Genomic DNA, 8,484 nt, shown 5'->3' with positions numbered 1-8,484 from the left:
GTCCTTGAGGACTTGGGGGAGATGGCACCGTTTCAGGCTCGCACTGAAATTAGACCTATAAGCAAGGGTAAAGAACTAAGAGCCGCTCTACACAAACATGGGCGGGAAAACTGCTGGTGGGTGGCCGCTTTGGCGTCAGGTGGTCGGTGTCACGTGACCGACATCACGTGATCACCACGGACCATGGTCAGCGCCATGTGCGTTGTTATGGGCACAGCTGGAGCTGGAGCTGGGAGGCCATGAGAGCAGCTGTACTGACCCCGCGAGAGGAGAGTGGAGACCAAGTCATTTGGGGTGGGGGTGAGAGGTGGGGGGCCAGGGGTGGGGCGGCGGGGGAGACTGAGGGGTGTTAGAGCCCCCAGATCACCGCAGTCTGGGGGCGTCTTTGCATTTCTGTCATTACCCAGGCTACTTAGGGAAAGCAGTAATAATCACATCGTGAATCAGTATAATTTGAAGAGTAGTTGAGTAATGAAAATCCAGTTCAGGACCAGAGATGGAGCCTCTTCAGGCTCACTTGCTAGTTCCCAACCTTATTTTTAAAATTAAGATAGTGCTAATGCAGAGACTCAAAATTGTTCACAATCCAAAATGTAGTGAGGGTGAGGGGGAAAGATAAGATGCTAAATGAAAAAATGAGTTCTGTTTCCGAAACTGTCACACCGAGTGAGTGTTCATGGGGGTTGGGGACTGGGGTCAGGGGGTGATACAGTTCTTCTCTATATAAGGCCATCTGACTTTTTCAAACACGTGAGTCAATGAATTTAGAGGAAAATGAGGTTTCCTAAAATAGCATTTGTGCAACATACACAGCTGAGTTTGGCATTGGAGGGACCTGGCTTTGGATCTGACTCTGACAATCCCTCATACCACCCCTCTCCTGCCCATACATGGAACTACATATTCCCTTACACGTATACATATATGCCTCTTGGCTTGGTCAAATACTCGACTGTGAACTTCTGTTTCTTCATCTGTAAAATCGGGAGGATACCACCTACCTTCCACAAAGGAAATGAAATAATGTGCAAGCCTATGTGTGCCTCGTGACTCCAATGGTGATCACCTTGGTTCAGGGTTGCCCCCTGCCAGAGTTTGCAGGGATGTGCAAGGAAAAGTCAAGGTTGTGGTTATCTTTGGGGTATAAGGTGGTGACTGGAGAGGTTGGAGGGGAGGCTCCTGTTTGCCAGTTTGTTCATCTGGGTGCTGGTTACATGGGCAAATGGTTTGTGAGAATTCATTGAGCTGGACATGTATGTGGGCTTTGCGAGGTATATTACTTTGTTCAAAAGTTTCAAAAATGATTGGGCAACAAAAATGTCATAACACCTACTTGATTTCACATTTTCATTATGCACATGCAGTGAACTTCAGAATTCTTACATGATTAAAGATGAGATTGTCATAGATTTTTATTAAATCAGTGTAGTAAATTAAAGCTGGTGAAACACAAAATAACAAGAATTTCTCTCACAATTCAAGTGTGTTTTATTAAGGCCCGCTGAACCTGCTTGTTATTGATATTGTTAATACAATATTTAGATTCCATTTTGAACATGCCAGCTGGCAGAGATTACTGAAATGTCAATCTTTCCTGAGAGTGGGTTTGTTTGTTTGTTTTTTAAGATATTCAGAACCAGAGAGTTAGGTTCTTAAATGTAGGTTAAGATGAATTTATGTGACTTCAAGTGAAATTAGGGGAAAAAAATGAAAACTGTAGCAAAAACTTTGAGAGAAGTTCTTTGCCAGAACACATAGGAGAACTTGTACAGACCTGAAATTTTTATCTAAACAAAAGTGGTTTTCCATTCCATCATCTTGATGAATAAATGTGCTGGTGAAGTAATTGGTTTAGAAATCATTATTAAAACCTTCAAACTTTGTAGCAAGCATTTCGCTAGTGAAGAAAGCAATGTGTTTGAAAACTTGAGATTTAAAAACAAGCAGGCCAGAATGGGGAATGGGCGAAATGGGTAAAGGTTGTCAAAAGGTACAAACTTCCAGGTATAAAATAAATTAAGTGCTAGGGATATAACATACAGCATGGTGACTAGAATTAACACTATGGTATTGCATATTTGAGCCGATAGGAGAGTAGATCTTAAAAGTTCTCACCCCAAAAGCAAAAACAACCTGTTACTACACATGGATGTTAACTAGACTTATGTGGTGGTCATTTTGCAGTGTGTAAAAATATCAAATCATTATGTTGTACACCTGAAAATAATACAATGTTATGTCAGTCATATCTCAGTAAAAGTAAAAATAAAAAATAAGATGAGAATAAGCAGGCCAGTTACAATGAGATTTGTCACTTCCAGAGGAATATGGAATAACCAGGATCTTTTTCAACTGAAAGCACATATAATCGTGCTTGTACTTTGAAAGCTGACCAGAAGGGTATCCTTCCTCTGCAGTGTTTGTTGAAATGATTGAAGTGTTGTTCAGGAAAGCCTGTCAGATCTCTGAACCATTTGTTATCTTCAATTAAGCTGTAGGGCCCCACGTATCAGTCCCTTGTAAATACTGTCTGCATGGTTAATGCCGCCTCTTAAATTTTCAGACCTCGTAAGAACGTGTTGTAATAAAAAAAAAAAAAGAAAAAGGCGGGGCATCATTTTTACATTAGTACTCAGACCTGGATTTTGCCTTCAGAGTGTCCCCAAGCCTAAGGCTGTGCGTGACACTGCCATAGTTCAGGGACAGAGAGAATCTCAGATATGTCTGTGTTTGCTTTCCCAAAAGAGTTAAGACAATATTGCAATGCGTTTTCTTTTTATAGTTAAGGTTAGGTACCCACCTGTTCTGATTTTGATTAGTTACACTGTTGAATACGCAGTAGAGTCTACACACGGAAATGTTTCTGAAGGCCTTTGTTTACTTCCGCAGTCTGTCCAGGCCAGGCTGGGAGGTGTCCATAGAGTGGCCTCTATTCACTCCTCCATCGGCCCTTCAGTATTTTCATCTCTGAGATGGGACAAGAAAGTACATGCCCTGGTTTGGGGGTCACATCGCGGCTCAAAATCGAATTGTGGGCGTTCCTCCTGCAGGTGTCTCTTACGTGTCTTAGCATGATTTCTAATGTGTCCACACCCTCCCTTCACATCTCATAAAAAAGTATTTGCTTAATGTTTTTCCTTAGAACAGGGTAATTTACATAGTGTTTCCTGTGTATTCAGGATCGTTATTTTGGTGAGAGCAGCGGAGTGCCACCCATCCCATCCTGGTCTCCAGTTTGTATGTGGTGCGGACATAGGTGCAGGGACCGGCTCGAGTCCCGAGATTTCAGAGCTGGGGCTCTCTCAGACACCTTGCTAGGCACAGCCACCATGAACAGACTGGTAAACCTGGCCCAGAGAGCCAGGGCTGGCTCTGGGCCACAGGGCAAACTGGTGGCTAAGCCAGCCCCTCTGCAGGCCAGTCCAGGTCTCCTGTTCTGCCGTCCTTTCATTTTTTTTTTTTTTTTTTTAGATTTTATTTATTTTTATTTTGAGAGAGAGAGAGAGAGCACAAGAGGGGGGAGCGGGAGAGGGAGAAGCAGACTCCCCGCCGAGCAGGGAGCCCGACGTGGGACTCGATCCCGGGACTCCAGGATCATGACCTGAGCCGAAGGCAGTCGCCCAACCAACTGAGCCACCCAGGCGCCCCTCTGCCGTCCTTTCAAATCAGATCAACTCCCCTTCTCTTCTGGGTCTGCCAAAGATACAGAAAGGGAGAAAAGAAACCCCAGAGGTTGTCAAAAGGTACAAACTTCCAGGTATAAAATAAATTAAGTGCTAGGGATATAACATACAGCATGGTGACTAGAATTAACACTACAGTATTGCATATTTGAGCCGATAGGAGAGTAGATCTTAAAAGTTCTCACCCCAAAAACAAAAACAACCTGTTACTACACATGGATGTTAACTAGACTTACTGTGGTGGTCATTTTGCAGTGTGTAAAAATATCAAATCATTATGTTGTACACCTGAAAATAATACAGTGTGTGTCTCATCATCAAAATCGGTAAGGTAAGACTGGATACTTCTTTCTCATCGTGCTGGCGTCAGCCCTGGCCTGGAATCCCGGCTTCTTTCTCACTAGCAGCACTGTCTCAGATCTCAGTTTCTCCATCTGCGAAATGGGAAGGTAGGACCCCCGCCCTGTGCTGGGTCACAGGGAAGATTTACATGGGATCGCCTCAGTGCCTGGCATACAGTAAGCACTCCATAATTAGAAACTACCACGCAACCACTTGGTAGCTCTGACTCTTTTGGGCTCCTTCCGAGAAATGGCACGCCACAGCCAGCCCTGGGTTTGAACCGAGCACACTGTTCATACGAATGGTCCAGAGTCTTCCTGAGGCTGACCCCAACCCACATTACATAAGCAAGAAAACAAAGGGCAGATGCTGGAAGGGTAATCCTAGTTATTTTGAGCTGTGGAATTAGGGGTCATTTTTTTATTCACAGCGTACTGCCTACAGTAAGGTGGTATTGGTTACACAAATTAAAATATATAAAGGAATAAAAAGAATTTTACAGCTGCTAGTTTATGCTCATTAGGTTATTGTTCATGGTTAGTTTCCATCTTCAAAGATCAAGCAACGTTTGCAAAAATGTAAAATGGCAGAATGTTTAAGGTGTTCTGTGCTACTTAAACACTAGACAGTAGGGAAGCTTTAGATCTTACCCCTCCTGGTGCCCAATGTGTGCACCTGAGAGTTCTTTTTTTTTTTTTTTTTAAAGATTTTATTTATTTATTTGAGAGAGAGAATGAGATAGAGAGCATGAGAGGGGGAGGGTCAGAGAGAGAGGCAGACCCCCGCTGAGCAGGGAGCCCGATGTGGGACTCGATCCCGGGACTCCAGGATCATGACCTGAGCCGAAGGCAGTCGCTTAACCAACTGAGCCACCCAGGCGCCCTGCACCTGAGAGTTCTTACTTTTTAAATAAATGTGATCCATATCTTTAGATTGTTTTGTGGAAGAAATAACAACTAATGGCAATGACAGAAGCCCTCAGCCTTCAGGCCCCGTTGGCCACGCACATGAGGCCCGGATCAAAGCCACATGCACCCAGGCAGTGCCAGCCGGGAGCTCTTTGGCAGGTCCCCACCCTCCTGATGCAGATGGACTGAGCTATGGCTAAGAAGGAGAGGGAACCGCTCTGTATGTTAACAGTACACGGCGATCCCCACAAGCACAGGGGGTCTTTGCTGCAGCTCGGAGCTCTGGTCCAGGCTGTCAAAGCGCACCCCCCGCCCCCAGATTCCTGGCCACCTCAGGAGTGGTCCTGGCTCTGTGCCCAAGAGAACAGATCCCCTCACAGATACGGAAAAGCATTTCAGTTGGCAGATAACAATCTTTTTGATCACATTTGGGAACGGGTAGTGTTTGGGTAGTTAGTTTGGTTCAAAGTGTAGGGTTATGTGGGGACATAGTGTGCAGGCTGTTTGGAGTACCCAGAACTTTTAAAAGAACTTTCAAAAAAACGACCAGAACACTGTTCAGGTATTCTAAGTGATCCATTCATTTTGTCTGATACACGAGGCCACAGACTTCCACCATCTACTATGACCTGTACGTGGTCCCTTAAACCAACCTGATGCTTTTCCATAAGGACCAGAATTTTAGTTCTGTGTGTGGAGCTGCTGCATGAAGTTGAGAGACCATAGATTCAGAATTGAAGGTCAGGATTCTAGATTTTGAATTTGCATAGCTGTTTTTATTTTACTTAAAATTTTTTATAACTTTAAAACATACTTAATATGCAGTTCAGATATGCTTCCAGATGTTCTCTGACAACCAGAGCCAGGAGGAAGCTTTCTGTTTGGGGAGTTGACCCCAAAGCCAAAAACTTTCCTCCGAGCCGTAGTCTCTACTTTGGTGCTCATTACCGTCTGCTTTAGAGCTGCCATGCTGCAAAAGGCTGCATGTCAGTGACTATATTTAATTAATTAGTCTAACACACCCCACCTTGTTCCAAAAAGAATTTGCAATAAATTGCAAAAATGCAGCATAACTGGAATTTTTTTAAAGCACATGCAGAAATCAAGACAAAGGGAAAATAAAGGTAGGAAACCCAACATTAGTATATAAAATTAATATCATAAATTCTGTATATTGGTTTAAGGGGTAGAGCGGTCTGTCATGAATTTGGCTTTGAGCTCCCTAGTAGCTAAGGCAAAGAGAGAAACATGATCACTTGTATGGTTTATTTCCTTTTTTTGATCATTTGTTTGGCTTCAATGGTCAGAAGATTAAAACTGACTCATAACTGAGGAGAAATAGAGGTCCCTGGTACTAATTTGTCCTTTAGGTCCTCAGAGAGAGAGGGAGAAATCCTGAGTTATATAGCAGGATACAAAGGAAGGTTGTCTATAACGTCTCTTCAGGTAGGCCAATAGCAACAAGACATTTAGAAGCCAGTTCTTCAGTGATAGCCTAGGGATGTTGCCTTCTTTAGTCTGAATGCAGGTCTGGGCTAGGGCCACGGGATCTGCTGTTTTAAAAGCTCCCAGGTGATTCTGATGTACGGACTTGATACCATCAGTTTTCAGGTAGTGAGAAATGTGTAACAAACCCAGTGAGAGGCCAGAGCTAGGAACACTGAGTCAGTGAGTCGTTGGTGAACAGGAGCTGACGAGTGTGTGCGAGGCGAAGCTCACTGAGGGAGTAGTAGGCCTGGAGAGAGACAAAGTTGGGGATGGCCGAGCCTGAACAGACGCCTGAAAAGAGACCCTTGAAAGGAAAGGACAGTGAACATACTTTTAAGTTGGATTACTTTAATATTAGTTACATTTATCATTGTGAATTCTTTAAATTAAAAATGTAATGAAGTTTAGAAAACATTAACCAGTGAACAGGGCTCCATTGGGCGACCGCTCATTACCCTTGCCTCTCGTGTGCTAGGCACTGAGCTTGGCACACACCTGCACACACTCACTTGAGCCTCCCCATCACTCCGGGAGGTCGAGGCGGCACCATTGTCCCTGATGCTGGCAGGCAACCAAGGAGGGGAACGGAGGCCCTGGGATTTACTCCACATTTGCCCATTGCGGGAGAATCCATAAACTTGGAGCTCCATTTGTGCTTGCTAAGATTGCCTTTCGCTTCCCTCTCTCCTTTTCCTTTTCCTTTCTTATTCTTTGGCCTTTTTTTTTTTTTTTTTTTTAAACTGAAACCTTCCATGGAGTCAAAATAAGGCAAAACATGAGATCAAAACCGTTCCATTGAACTAAGAGTTGCAGGGGCCAAGAGGTCCCTGGCTCAGCCTCGCCCTCCACACCAGTTTCACCCCCACAGAAAGGCCATGGAAACACCACTGTGCCAGGATCTCACTGCCTTCTCAAGCGGTGCCCCATAGCGCTTGCGTGATGTGACTCAAAGCCCCGTGTGTGTTGGCTCGTGTGTGTGCAAAGACACTCCAGTTGCCAATCAAGAGACCGATGGTTATTTCCTATTTGATTCTTTAGGATGTCTCGCTTACTTTTACAAATAAGGAACAAATAGGAAGCTTCTCCTGTGGTATTTAGGAGATCATGTATGAGGTTTGGTAAAAGCGCACACACCATTGTCTTCTCATCAGTGTGTTCTGAGGACATGCTCTTGCCCCTCAGAGAGCGCTGGCCAGCACCCTAGCTGTGCACTTCGCAGGATGCTGAGGTTCAAATTGGCTGCGGATCTGTGATCAGCTGTCATCTCCAGCAGGACCTCAACCAGAGATCAGCCAAAGTGTTTCAAACTTTTTATGGTGAAAATCCAGCCTGGTGGGGAAGCCCAGAGGGGATTTTTGAGAGATCTTCTCATCTAGCCTCCTCCCCCAGGATCGGATTATGCACAAATTGGTACTTACAGGTGGTAATTAGTTCTGTTCTTAAGAGATTTCTCTAGAGGATAATTTTACTACTTTCTCCAATAGTATGTTTTAGCCTGAATTTCTGGAAGGAACTTCTTCCCACTCTTTAATTTGAACCTCTCTTCTTACGGTTTAAATACAATTTCCTTTACTTATGTGCTCTCTGAAGAAGAAAACAAACAATAAAACACAAAATGGGTTTGTCTCCCGCATCTTATTATAACACCTTGAAAATGTCAACCTCACCACCAAACACACATGGGCCGCGTGGAAGATGGTGGGACTCAGCCTCTAGCAGTAGAATGGATATGTATCCTTACGTGTCCCTGTGAGTCAGCAGAGGAGTTGGTGATCGTGATTAATGGGGGCCACCTCCTCCCACCTCTGCCCCTGGGGACCCCCACCACATACCTCCAAGATAGATGGCGAAGGATGGGTTCATTTGCTGCTTGACAAGAGATTTTCTCTTCTCAGAGATAACTGGTTTACGAACTAGTCAAATCTTTGGCCTCAGAATCATTAACTCCCATGTTTTTTCCTACTGAGCTCACCTGCCACTCACACAGAAAATAACGTTTTGCAGAATGGCCAGGTCTTACGTGAATAACTTGAGAAGTCTAAAGTACACCACTTGTTCATTGG

The 8,484-nt window shown here is 44.3% G+C and overlaps 1 long non-coding RNA gene across 1 annotated transcript; it reads left to right on the top strand.

The window, feature by feature from the left end:
* Positions 1–340: 340 nt before the first annotated feature.
* On the top strand, positions 341–8,237 carry LOC145719415 (uncharacterized). The gene is made up of 2 exons (XR_014142359.1): positions 341–3,732; positions 3,987–8,237. It is a non-coding gene; the product is annotated as an uncharacterized LOC145719415 (long non-coding RNA).
* Positions 8,238–8,484: the final 247 nt, after the last annotated feature.

The sequence above is a fragment of the Leptonychotes weddellii genome, unplaced genomic scaffold (genome assembly GCF_054177405.1).
Source record: "Leptonychotes weddellii isolate Sample4059 unplaced genomic scaffold, ASM5417740v2 HiC_scaffold_4276, whole genome shotgun sequence".
NCBI lineage: Eukaryota > Metazoa > Chordata > Mammalia > Carnivora > Phocidae > Leptonychotes > Leptonychotes weddellii.
Note: the sequence above shows the minus strand (reverse complement) of the source record. Positions and strands in the feature narration are given on the sequence as shown.